We start from the raw sequence: 12,994 nt of genomic DNA on the forward strand, positions 1-12,994 counted from the left end.
TTCCTGCTGGCCACCTAGAGTGTGGTCGTCCTTGGTCCAGGGCTCACCGTCCTGCCGGCACTTCCCGTTTTACCTTCATGTTTGCCGTATCAATATAATTGAACTCTTAATGTTTTTTCTTCAAGTCAACTCTCTATTTTATTCATTTATCATCATGAATGAAAAACTAGAATCTTTAGCAAACATAAACCCAACACTATTGAATTCTTAGTTAAAGTTGCTTGCATCCCTGGAGCTGGAGACTTGTTCCCTTTCTTTGAAAGAAAGATTTGTGAGGGGTTGGAAATAGGAAAGATGTCTTTCCATCAAAATAAGATTTTTTTTTTGATAGAATCAAAGTGTTGATTTGAAAATTGATTGAGAATTGAAAAGGGAATAACTTTCCATGTTATTGAAAAATATAGCACATCTGTGTACCTGAGAGCATGTCCCAAAGTTGGAAAATTCTGGTGTGGTCCAACTTCCTCATATTACAGATGAGCAAAGGAAGGCAGAGAGCAGAGACTTGTCCAGTTACAGAGATGGGTCCCAACCCAATGTCCCAGCATTCTCCCCACTCCCTGGAACGGTGATGCCTAATCTCTCTGTCCACCTACGAAAAGATGAATGGCTGCATGAAGCAAGAAAGGAAACAGAGGTCCTGAGGCAAAATCCAGGGAGACGCGGGGAAGTGCTGGGGGCACTGGGGTAGTGAACCTGGCAGTGGCGTGGATGGGGACTTTAGGGGCTCCTGGAGAGAGGAGGTTACCACCTGTTATCTTGTCCCAATCCTCCTTTACAAATGAGGCAGTTCAGGGCCAGAGAAGGAAATGACTTGTCCAAGGCCTCAGGGCCTCTTGCCACCGAGGGGAAGGTCCAGTTCCCATCGCTGCCTTCCCAGCCTGCATTCTTACATGGCGCCCCTGTAGTTTTCCAGCTCTGATACCCCTGCTTGTTTGTAAAATCTAGAATGGTACTCGTATCCTACAAGTATGAGGGTGCTGCTATTTAAAATGTACTACTATTGTTACTTTTCACCCACAGGAAGATTTCCATTTTCATCCCTGCACCAGCTGTCTGCAGAGTCTTGTCTGGGGCTGGTTACTGGTCTCCACTCCCAAGATACCCAGCACAAGGAGACAGTGCACTCTACAATTCTGGTATCTGCCCGCCCCTCACCGCCCCCGGTAACTCACCGCAAATCGGTTTCCACATCTCTCGCTGCCACAGCATCTGCAGCAGTCACTTTCCTTCAGGCCCAAGAACAGGTTGGCAGGGAGAAGCACCTACCAGCAAGAGAAACACCTCAGAGTGAGCCTGAGATGTGAAGCGAGGGCCTGAGCCTGCCTGCCTGTTACTGAGTATTTAGATGCCATTTGTCTTAACCGCAGTTTCAGCGGAGCACGATTTCAAGATTTGACCCCCTGAGTTTCCACTTAGATGTTGGGTTAAGAAAAGAAAAAATACATGTCATTAATTGTCACAAAAAGTGAGTCTCTCTCTAAAGCAGAGGTTCCTAACATCTACTGAAACAAGGGGTACGAAATTATTAGTGAATGAATGGAAGGAGAATTCTTCGATTCTCTTGCTTTTCAGTCAATCGGTTTGTTAGAAAGTGTATTTGCTCCCACACCTCACACCGTAACCCCATGCCCTAGTACTCTTTTGATAGAAATTTGTGGCCTTCAGTTTGGTTCATGGAACTTAATTGATCCACGAGAAATGCCAGCCTAAGTTTAAATTACTTGGTAAAGTTAGTGGACATGTCTTTGTCAGGTCCTAATAGAGAGGGAAAAATTAAGGCACTGACTTTTCATCATGCAAAACTTAGGCTTTTGTTCATAACTAAATATACTCTTTATCAATAATTACCCAATTTTAGAAAGGCAGTGTTAAAATCTCCTATAGGGAAATTTTAAGGCTTTCCTACTCACCAAGAACCCGCTTCCTAATATTCCTCCGAAAAACCAGACCTCTTCCGAAAGGTGGTAGATGTCTACCTCTTTTCCTCCAGGAAAAAATAACAGAATGTTAGCTATAAAGGCAATCACAGAAAGCAGAATGAGGGTGCCCCCCAGGCACTTGGCAAAATTCCCAGCACACATGCTGGGTCAGTACAGTACAGGTCTGTGATAAAAGCTCCTCACTGTCTCCTTCTCCAGGTCTCTTCAAAGTTATCAGCTAGAGTCCTAGTAAATGGCCCTAATTCAATCCGTATATTGGAGCTGAGAAGCAAATCAGCTGGTAAACTGTGTCTGTGGGGCTGCTTCAGCTTCTCAAATACAGCAGAATCTCAATGGCAGTGACATTTTACATTCTCCTAGACTTGGAGTCCTGTTTTTTGTTGTTGTTGTTTTTTTCGTATCTCCATAAATGAGTTCATGTTCAGAGCAATCATTTTGCCATGAACACCAGCTATGTTCCGCAGACTCTGGTTCTATTAGGATAAAAGTTCTGCCAAAGTTGGATTAAATGATTAAATGGGCTTAGGTAACAGTGGCTCAGACAAAATAAAACAGATTTCTTTACTATGAGACTTCTCAGAACCTTCGAATGCTCACATGCATTGTGACTCATGTGCATTGTGAGAAAGGTAGATAGCTGTGGGGTGTATGTGTGCATGGAGGGAGGGGGATGATCTGCAGAACCCACTTTATAAAATGCTTTGAAATTGATCCCTAGAGCCTCAGTGAAGACAGCCTTTTAATAATATGATTAAAAGAAACTCCTCACTACTACCTTTGAACATGAAGAGGGAGGACATGGGTAAATATAAGCTCACAATAAATCCCGAGATGATAGCCCTGCGATAAGGTATTTATTACAGGCAGGGCCTCTCTACTCTTTTGCAGAAACGGCTCTTCATGCCTCTGTCATGGGAAGGCACAGATTATGGGCCAGATCGACAGTGCCTTCACACATGCCTTTCCTATGTCTCTGGACTTACTATTCTGGACCATGTCTACTTAGAACAGTTAAAGATTCACCTGGCATCTCTGCCTCTTATGAGTGAGCATCGCCAACTCAGTGTCAGTAGTGGAAGCTGAAATTTTGTCCAGAGATAAAATATTTTAGACTAGCAGCAATAGAATCTTCTGTAGGCACAGTGTGAGAGAAGATGAGAGCTATATTAACACTTGAACTGTTCTTCCTTCAAGAGCTTAATCAAAGGAGTTAAAATGATTTCCTTTCATTGTGTTATAGGAGAAAACGCAGGACAGACACCCATGAACATCAATCCTCAGAAGATCCATTTTCCTGATTTTCTTGACTGTCTCCCAGGAAGAAACATTGATGTAGGAACTTTGGAATCTGAAGATTTGATCCCCCTCTTCAATGATGTAGAGTCTGCTTTGAACAAAAGCGAGCCCTTTCTATCCTGGCTGTAATCAATACCATTGTAACTTGGGTGCAGTTGTTACTGGTTCTGGGGTGTCCTGGAACTACTCGTCCTCAGTTTTTTGTGTCTGGCGGACAATAAATTGAAGGCAGATGCTCAGCAGTATGTAAGCAAGCTAGTTTTATTGAAAGTGAAAGTACTCTTCTCAGGTCTGCAAGTAGGCTGCCTGGAGTGGTCAACCCTGTAGATAAAGTACACTCTCAGAAGGGAGAGCAAGCTGCCTCGAGAGGTCAGCCTCGAAGCCTCCTGCTTTGGTCTCTTTTATTCTGCCTGCAAGGCTCCAGTCCTCCCCTTTTCACAACAGCCCTTCCCCTACAAGCCTTGATTAACAGATGTTTCTTATGTAAGCTTCTTCTCTCTTAGCATGTGTATACCCATAACGCACTTGGTTTGCCCATCAGGGGGGTCAAAACCTCAATGTAAATTTATTATAATGATTGTATAATGAAGCAGAGGTGAATTCTAGGTCACACCAGCTGTCCTTCTGTGCATGCTTACGTTGGGGAATTTCTCTGTCATTGCCTCACTATTGTGTCAGGTCCAACAGTTAAGTCAAGGCTATTGTTTTAAAGCTATTTTTCATTTTGGCTGCTGTGGGGAGGGCCCCTAGTATAACTTCTACCACACAATCATGACCTGACCTTTCCTGGGCCTCTTGGAAAAGTCTGCAGGAGTACCACCTCTGCCTTTATGATTCATCATTGTGTCCCATGTCAGAGGGAAAGTGCACAGAGTAGAAATTTACTGTGGTTAGATTTAAGTACCAAGGAGGGGTAGGAGGGGTAGGAAATGCTTTCTCAGGCATTTGTCATCTAAAGTCTACATCTTAGAATGACGAATAAGCAAAGATACACTCAGAACCAAAAGATTTAAAGAAATGCTTTGGGGAGACACGATGCAAAAATAAAACATGAAACAAATTAAACAGTATTATCTCAAAAGAAACTGTTTAGAACAAATAGTCTTATCAATAATACAACCTGTAGATTGTGAATTCAGAAACTTATAAATTTGATAAGAATCCAGAGTCAGTTAATAGTTTAGATGAAAGAGAGGCTTCTATGAATTTTAAATCTTCTAACTGGCCCGGTCTGAATATCTTGAGAAAGTGGTCTCATCAGTCGTCATCTACTTCAATCTTGGGAAATCTTCACCTTTGGGTCACTAGATTTGCAGGTCCACTCAGAGTGAAGGGCTCTCTTCAGATATATCATGTTAACCCAGGAGTCTATTTTCTGGAATTTGTTCGCAGAAGAGTTGGTTAGCAATACCTGATAGAGATCTTTTCAGTGAAGTTGAAGAGAGTCTTTTCGGAGATATCTTTTCCAATAGATGAAATCTCCAGGTTGCAGAGTGTGTTGGTTAGGGTCTTTGTGTTTCTGGAGCTCACTATGAAGAGATCAGTCTACTAGAATGTGGTTAATTTTGATAGAATCAATTAGGTTTTCAGAGTATTAAAGTATCTCTTCTTTTATCAGCTGTAGATCAAAAGAGGCAGGGGCTAGATGCACTGGATGCCCTGTGACTATCTCAAAGGGTGGGATTTTATGAGTTCCAAAGGGGATGGATCAGAGATTTAGAAGGACCAATGGCAATGCTTTTGACTAGGTATTTGGAGGGTCTCTGTAAATTTTGCCAATTGAGTCTCAATAATGCTGTTAGTGCATTCAAGTAACCTGAGGATTGAGGGTGGTAAGTGCAGTGAAAGTGTTATAAGACTGGCCAAACAGCACAGACTTGTCAAAGTATCTGACACATAAAATGGAGTTTCAGAGAGATTCCTCAGATAGGAATCATCTTTTCCAGAGAAGAGGCAGTAGCCTGTTTACAAGGAAATGCTTCAGTTCAGTGAGAAAACATACAGACCATGACTAAAACATATTTGTATCCATGGGGGAACTGTATGAAATCCATTTACCAAAACTCATAGAGTCCATTACGTGATTTAAAATGCCTTGGCGCAGTGCGAACAGGCTTCCAGGGTTGTACTTCGAAAAGGTGGGACAAGTGAGGTAGGTGCTCTTTGTGGCCTTACTAATATTCCCATACCAGTACTGATTCATGAATGTTATCACTTTTCAGTGAACCAGTGGTTTAATGCATGTACAATAGTCAGGAGGGGGTATTTTGGAGTCTCTTGTAGAACCAAGTTGTTTTTTGGCTTGAACCAGAACTTTCCTTTTTATCAAGCCAATAATTATTGGATCATCAGTCTTGTTTTTATCCTTTTCTGAGGCCAATTGTTGGGCTTCTTTAACCTGTTTTTCTAAATTGTCATTTGGGGAAATATCATTTTGGACCATGAAGGAGGCGTGACTGCTGTTGGATCCTTGAAGGATGTCATTCCTTGCATTAGTGTCAACAAGATGATTTCCTTTAGTTTCCAGAGAGTCGAGTTTAGAATGCCCTGGGATCTTAATGATAGCTAAAGCAGCAGGTAAAATTATAATATCCAATAATTCCTGAACATACTGGCCAATCTGAATTTCATTTCCACTGAATTTCATTTCCACTGGAAGTAAGGAAGCCACGTTGTTTCCACAGAATTCCCAAATCATAAGCTACTCTGAGAGCATATGTACTATCAATATAAATGTTGTCAGTTTTGACCTTGGATAGGGTGCAGGCCAGTGTGAAGGAGAATGAGCCCATATAATTCAACTTCTGTAGCTGCAGTAGGCAAAGGCAAAAGTGCCATTTCAGTTACATCAAAATGTGTTGACATTGCATGACTTGTACAATATTCATGTTGTCACATTTTAAATAAAAACCACCAGTAAACCATGAGAAGCTGGCATTACTCAAGGAGTTTCCCACTGATCATCCCAAAGGCTTAGGAGGCGATCTGTTGGTGTTCAGCAGTCGTGAGGAGCTTTGTGGATAAACAGAGGGGAGAAGAGAAGCAGGGTTAAGGTTATTACAACATGAAAGAGTTCTGTGAGGAACAGTTAACAGAAGGATGTTGAGTTTGATGAGAATTCAAGAGGGCTTCTGCTGCAAGGGGTACCAAGATGGTTAAAGGGGATATCACAATGGTTTCCTCGGTGGGCATAACCAAAGGACAGTGGCCGTAATGGCTCCAAGGCAAGAAATATCCTCATGCCACAGGGCCCAGTTGGTACTATAATACGTTATGAATCGATGGTTGTCTCCATGTTTTTGGGTGAGTACCCTAAGGGCATTCCCTTCCTTTTCATATACATTAAGGAAAAAGGGTATCTGATAATTGGGATGCCCAAAGGCAGGTAGGTTTATTAACCTCTCCTTTAAGATTTTAAAGGCTGTGTCGTCCTGTTCTTCCCATAAAATTAGGTCAGAGTTGTTCTTTAGTAAAACATATTGATTCAGCCACAAGAGAGAGATCTGGAATTTAATTTCAGCCATACCCAAAGAGCTTGAGTAAACCTTGCAGTCGGTGCTTAGTTTTGGGTTTGGGAAAACTTAGGATACTGCGAAGCCTATCTGGATCTATGTGCAGCCCTTGTTCTGCTATCATATGTGCTAAATACTGAACTCGGGTTTGGGCAAACTGCAGTTTTTCTTTGGTGACCTTGTCTCTCAATGGTTAAAAGCTTTAGCAAGCTGTCTTCCTGTGAGAAGACTTGGAAGGCAAAGAAGCAAGTTGTCCACATAGTGCAACAAAATAGAAAACCCTTAGGGATATTTGTATCACCTCAGCCTTCAAGATTTGTGAGAAATAAGACAGGTTCTCAATAAATCCCTGAGATAGTACTGTCCAGATTAATTATTTTTCTTCCCAAGGGAAAGCAAAAAGGTATTGACTATCTTCTTCAATTGTAATGGTAAAGAATGCACTGTATGAATCAGTTATGGTAAATAATTTACTTTCAGTTGAGATGAATGTGTCACTGGCAATCAATTGTCTGCCTTGTGTAAGAGTCTGGGGCTCAGGCCTTGGGTCCCCACAAAAGATTTGCATAGCATTCCGACACTCAGAGAAGAAAGAGCAGATGAAAAGTAGCAAACAGAAGAGATTTTATTAAGAAAAGTAGGCAGAGTAAAAGTACGCTTGGAAGAAAGTCCAAGAAGGCACCTCAGTGAAGGATTGAGGGCCCGAGAAGTCAAGGGTTAGGCTTTATATGGACCTTAGGACTTCTTTGTTCTGTCCTTTCCGTCTCCAATGGCACAAATTCCTGGCTCCTCCCTCATACGCTCCTACTCCAAGCTGGGACACACGCAGTGTGTGCCCATAGACAGGATGTCACACGCTTGTGCCCTCAAGATTTTAAGGGTAGGCGCATGCTCAGTTAACTAATTTTGCATCTACCAGTCCAGAGCTCCCAGATTAAGGTCATATAATAATCACCTGCAGTTAACTGACAGGGGAGTCGGGGGAGGGAGGAAAGGCGTGAGGAAGGTGTCAGGTACTATGAGGCCTCATGCTTGCCTGTCTGACTTCTGATCTTGGGAGAAGGAGGGAGACTGTAGGAGTCTGGCAGACACCTGGTTGTACATATTTGGCTGAGCTGTTCTCGAGGCTGGGGCCTTGTTACTGGCTCATATCTGCCTACCCTGTCTGATGTTACTAGCATATGAGGGTTAGGAACAACAGTGTCCAGGGATAACTATGTTGTTTATTGCTCAGATATCTTGGAAAAACCTCCACCCTTCACTCTTGAGAATGTTACAGGGACTAGGACAAGAGATAATGAGGCTCTGAATCTTGTAATTTCTATTTTGGGCTTTAAACCTTGAAGGGCTTCATACCTTGAAGGGCTTCTTTAATTATGGCGTATTGATTGATTCTAGGAAGGCATTTTGAGAAATATATTTGAATCTTGATAGGAGGTACACTGTGGATTTTGCCAATATTGAAGATTTTGCCCTAAAAGGGATGATAGCTGATTCAATAGGGACAAGTGATTGGTGCTCCCAGATTCAGCTATAGTGTCTCATGCTTGAAGCACAGCTCAGCCAAATATGTACAACCAGGTGTCTGCCAGACTCCTACAGTCTCCCTCCTTCTCCCAAGATCAGAAGCCAGACAGGCAAGCACGAGGCCTCATAGAAAATGGAGCAAATAAAAGACGTTGAAGGGTCATATAATTTTGTTTGATTGACTATTTTAATGGCTACTGTCAAATTCTAAAATTGTTTCCCTCTTTTGGGAGAAATACTGGCATGATACTTTTCTAAGAAGTCTCAACGTAATAAATGAATAGGGGCAAATCCAGTGCAAAATGAAAATATGGGCCCCTTGCTCACAATAAGAGTTTCAAGATGATGGCATAAGCGTTAACCAAGTGTGGAGCTATTCTGGGGTGGGGCAGAGGGAGGGTGCTGTGTGACTGCACAGGAAGCATGTCTATGAAGCTAGCCCTGCCCATTGTAACTCTGCAAGTCAAAGGATTTTAAGTACTAGTGTATCTCTTTGTAAAATTAAGAGAGAAGAGGCTAATAATATAAAGGGCTTCATAGAAAAAAAATTACAAGAATTAAGCCAAGAAATTATTAATATATTTTTCTGAAATAGCCTCTCACCAAATCCTTCAGGTAGCCGGCTTTTTTTCCCCAACAGTAGGAAGGAGTTTGGTGCATCTGAGACCTTTGACCTTAAGCCAGATTTGGTTTTCCTCAAGGATATCAAAGAATGTAAGACTCTTAGGACCTTCTTTGATAACTCCCAACATTCTCAGGGGCACTAATATCAACAACCAGCAAATGTATATTAAGCCTGTTCGTTCGTTCGTTCGTTCATTCATTCATTCATTCATTCATTCATTCTTCTGGCTGAGCCCCTGCCATTTTGAAGACACTAAATAGACTTTGGAAATACAAGGATGAAGAAAACTCAGTCCTTTTTGAGCTTACTGTTTAATCAGGGCCGTGTATTATGGAACAAAGAGTAATGGGAGCTCAGGATGGGGAAGGATGAAGAGAAGTGAACGACTTCAAGTAGGCCATGGTGTCTGAGCTCTAGCTTCAAGGAGTTTCCCAGGCAAAGGCCTGTTTGGTGCCAAGAGGGCCGGAAGAAGTTGAAATCATGGTCTCTGCCTCCAAAAAGATAATGTATTGAGCACCAAGTGGATGCTAGTATAATTCTGGAGAGAGGGTGGGTCATTTGGGGCTTGGTGATGAGGTAGGATCAGGGGAACAGGAAAAGCATTCTGGGAACTGGGAACTGTTAAACAAAGACATAGAAGTGAAAAAGGAAGGCAAACAATATGTAATGACAACCTACTGTGTTCCAGGAACTAGTCATTGTATAGTAAGTACGTGCACGAGTGTGTGCGCACGTGCGTTTATTGGAATAACATTACTCTTTTAGAGTCATTTAGACAGAATTGACATCTTTATAATATTGAGTCTTTTTATTCAGTTCAATCTGTTTTCTCAGCATACTTTCCTCAAAGTATGAGAGTTGAAGATGGTCAGACAACAAGGAAACAAATAAATAATTAACCCCCACCCCTAAACCTCAGTGTTGTAATTTAGGCACTAACTCCAGCTCTATCAGAAATGACAGATATAATTGCCATCTCTGAAATTCACTTAATCTTTCTTGGTCTCATTTCCTATTTTCTTTATCTGTAAAATGCTCACTCTCTCCCATTTTATATTTCTCCCAAGTTTACAGATTTTCTACATTTAGGGATAGATGGATTTTTTGTCATACACTCAAACACACTTTTTCTTTTAAGAGTATTTCTTATTTTTGAGAGTCCAATAGTTATAACAGACTGAAGGATGAAAAATTCATATTTCAACTATGACTTTTATCCCTGTAAATGATATAATTTCAGCAAGCATGTGAATCACTACCCAACTAAAGGGCCAGACAATTCTACCATTAGGAGTAGAGACTGTTTCCAGAAAAAGGCCTCCCTCAAAATTGTTACTCGAGTAATAATTGTGTGACTAATTGGGGTGTAAATGGAGTAAATTAATTTGTGGGATTAGCAGAGATTAACAGTCACTAGCCCCTTACATTCTAGAAAGAGAATCCATTTGTGGAATTAGCGTGGAGTAGCATAGGAATTTCAGAGAATGAGAACAAGGTGAAACATTAATGGAGAAAGGTGAGTTCTGGCATATTCCATGAAGGTTTGCAAGTTCTGGTGAAGGTGGGTGTATGAGCATTAAGAAGGGGCAAGCGTGGGTCTTCTCCTTTACAAATTTGCCCCGGGCTTTGTTCCCACAACCACCTAAGAATTTCTGTGCAGTGCAGCTATTAATTAGTACCTTGGCCAAGTTACTTAAAGTTTTGGAACTTGAGTTTTTTAATATGTAAAACTAGCAATAATAAAAAAAAATAATATTAATAATAATAATACAATGAGAGAACGGTGAAGATTAAAAGAAGTGCTTACGCAGAACACCAGCAATTCATAGGTGGTCAATAAATGTTTATGTTCTGCCTTTTCATGAGTTTTTCCCTCTCTTCTTCCCAGGCTACATTTTTTTCCCCACAGCACTTAACACCATCTGCAAATAAGATATAATTCTTCATTGTCTCCTCCCAATGTGAGTATTGTGAGAGCAGGAACTTTTGTTTGTTTTGTATTAGCACCTTGAATGATGCCCACTATACTGTTCCGAGTTTTTTCAAAATATTTATTGAATGAATTAATGTGTTTGTGGGAATATCATCTTTCATACTGCAACCCTTCCTTGGATGGCATCATCTTGGATCAACTTGTTTGCTGGCATGTCCATGTCCTGAATGAATGAGGCTTTGGGGAAAAGTTCCTTGATGGGGAGGCATTAGAGAAAATTTGGATTCTTTAGATAGTCAAACCTGCCCTTGAAAATGATGTGCTGAGTGACCTGCTGGGCCGAGTGGCCATTAGAGGGCAGCAGATGGCTTTGCCATGTTGTGGCGACCAGTGCCCCACTTAGGGGAGCGAAAAGGGTGGAGTGGGGGTGGGTAGTGGGGGTTAGGGAAGAGGTGAGGTCTCATGGGAAGGGGAAATAGAAAGCTTTGCAGAGAACTTATATTTTGTTTCCTTCTTTGCACTCACCTATGTTTCCTTTGCCAGGGAGATCTGTGACTTTTGAGTGAAAAGTTATTTTTGATTACAGAGAAAAAAAATAAGGCATTTTCCGAGCAAGTTTCAGAACATTCTAAGATGTTATTACTGTAAAATGTGAATTTCTCTGACTCCTGAATCTGAATGAGGCTGAAGGCTGGGAATCCACATTTATTTAGCAAGCTTCCAGGTGGTTCTGGTCACTCTCAAGTTTGAGGCCCACCGCACTTAATGAGTAGGCTCCAAACTGTGTATCATGGGGCCCTGATGTATGTATGTTTGCTTCTTTATTTCTTTCTTTACGAATTGTATACATAGATGACTGTTCTATGTAGATGTATACATTATAAAACATTCACAAAAATAAAAATTTCAAAAAGTTGGAAATCCATATACATTAAAATTTATATTTGAACTTCCAATGCCACATTTTGGATGACAGGATGAGAATAATTCATGCCAACGAAATCTCAGCTCCTAGTGGTCTTTCCTCTTTGTCCCAGTGTCTGCAATGCCCACTGCCATTTTCATTGAATTAAGTTTATAGAGCTTTCTTGAGAATGAATATGAGTAGATATTTGAAGAGTCAGTTAATATTGGAGTCAATATCATATTGAGAATTCTATGATTTATCACATGACAAAATGTGCTACTGGTGTGAATAGTATTGAGGAGTTTAACATTTGCTTGGTCAGCTGAAAGCAGTAGAGCTGTAGTGTGGTCGTGGAACAGTCTTTGCAGGGACAGGACAGGAGTGCCTGGTGAGATTGATGGAAGCTCAGATTCTGGAGCCAGGTGTCCTGTGTTTAATGCCAGCTCTGTCACCGACTTGCTTTGTGACCTTGGGCTTCTTGCTCAACCTCTTCATGTCTCAGTCTCCTGTCTTCTCATGTAAGGTAATAATAACAGCACAACTACCTGTGAGGGTTGTGGTATTGAATGAGTCTGACACATGTGAAGAAAGGTTCCACATCAGAGTACGTGCTCTGCAAATGTCAGCCCTCAATGGGGTGGCAAGCATAAGGAACAGAGTAAGCCTCCTTGCTGCTGCTTGGATGCAGCAAGCGTAGGAACCTGCCTTTTCTTCCTTTTCTTTTTTAACCCTGAGGATTCTAGAAATCTGTCTCTGTGTTCTGGCTTCTTCCGCACAGAGAGGATAAAATCACTATGTTGAATAAACTCAACAAGAGGCTTTGGTAGAAATAAATTCAAGTGTCTTAGAGTTTGCAAACTGGAAACACAGTTAGGCAAAAATCCCAGAAGTGTTCCAAAGAAGAAAAAAAAGTTGAAAGTTCTTATAGCAAAAAGTACATTCTTGAGAATTATCAGTCCAGCATCCTTAGTTCTAGGACTGATCCAGGATGGTTATCAGTCAGATGACAGGTGGTCAGGATGCAGAATGCCAGATGTGTGCCAGGAGGTCTGGCCAGGTCCCAGAGGTCTGGATAATGACTATCATGTGGATGTATGTGTTAGTCCTTCAGGAGGTAATCCAGTGGCCTGGAGAAGTGAATCCTTCAGGGGATAGTCAGAGGACTACCTGGAGGTACAAATGTATATCCAGGCATTGAGTAGGACTGGAAAGTTCAAAAAAGTTTACGTTTCCAAGCTAGTTAGAACAAGA

At 41.4% G+C, this 12,994-nt stretch overlaps 1 long non-coding RNA gene across 1 annotated transcript; it reads left to right on the forward strand.

Annotated features, from left to right (window-relative positions):
* The first annotated feature begins 1,018 nt into the window (after positions 1 to 1,018).
* Positions 1,019 to 6,166, forward strand: LOC111735315. The gene is made up of 2 exons (XR_002778743.1): positions 1,019 to 1,139; positions 3,184 to 6,166. It is a non-coding gene; the product is annotated as an uncharacterized LOC111735315 (long non-coding RNA).
* Positions 6,167 to 12,994: the final 6,828 nt, after the last annotated feature.

This window comes from Pteropus vampyrus, unplaced genomic scaffold (genome assembly GCF_000151845.1).
Source record: "Pteropus vampyrus isolate Shadow unplaced genomic scaffold, Pvam_2.0 Scaffold22902, whole genome shotgun sequence".
Lineage (NCBI taxonomy): Eukaryota > Metazoa > Chordata > Mammalia > Chiroptera > Pteropodidae > Pteropus > Pteropus vampyrus.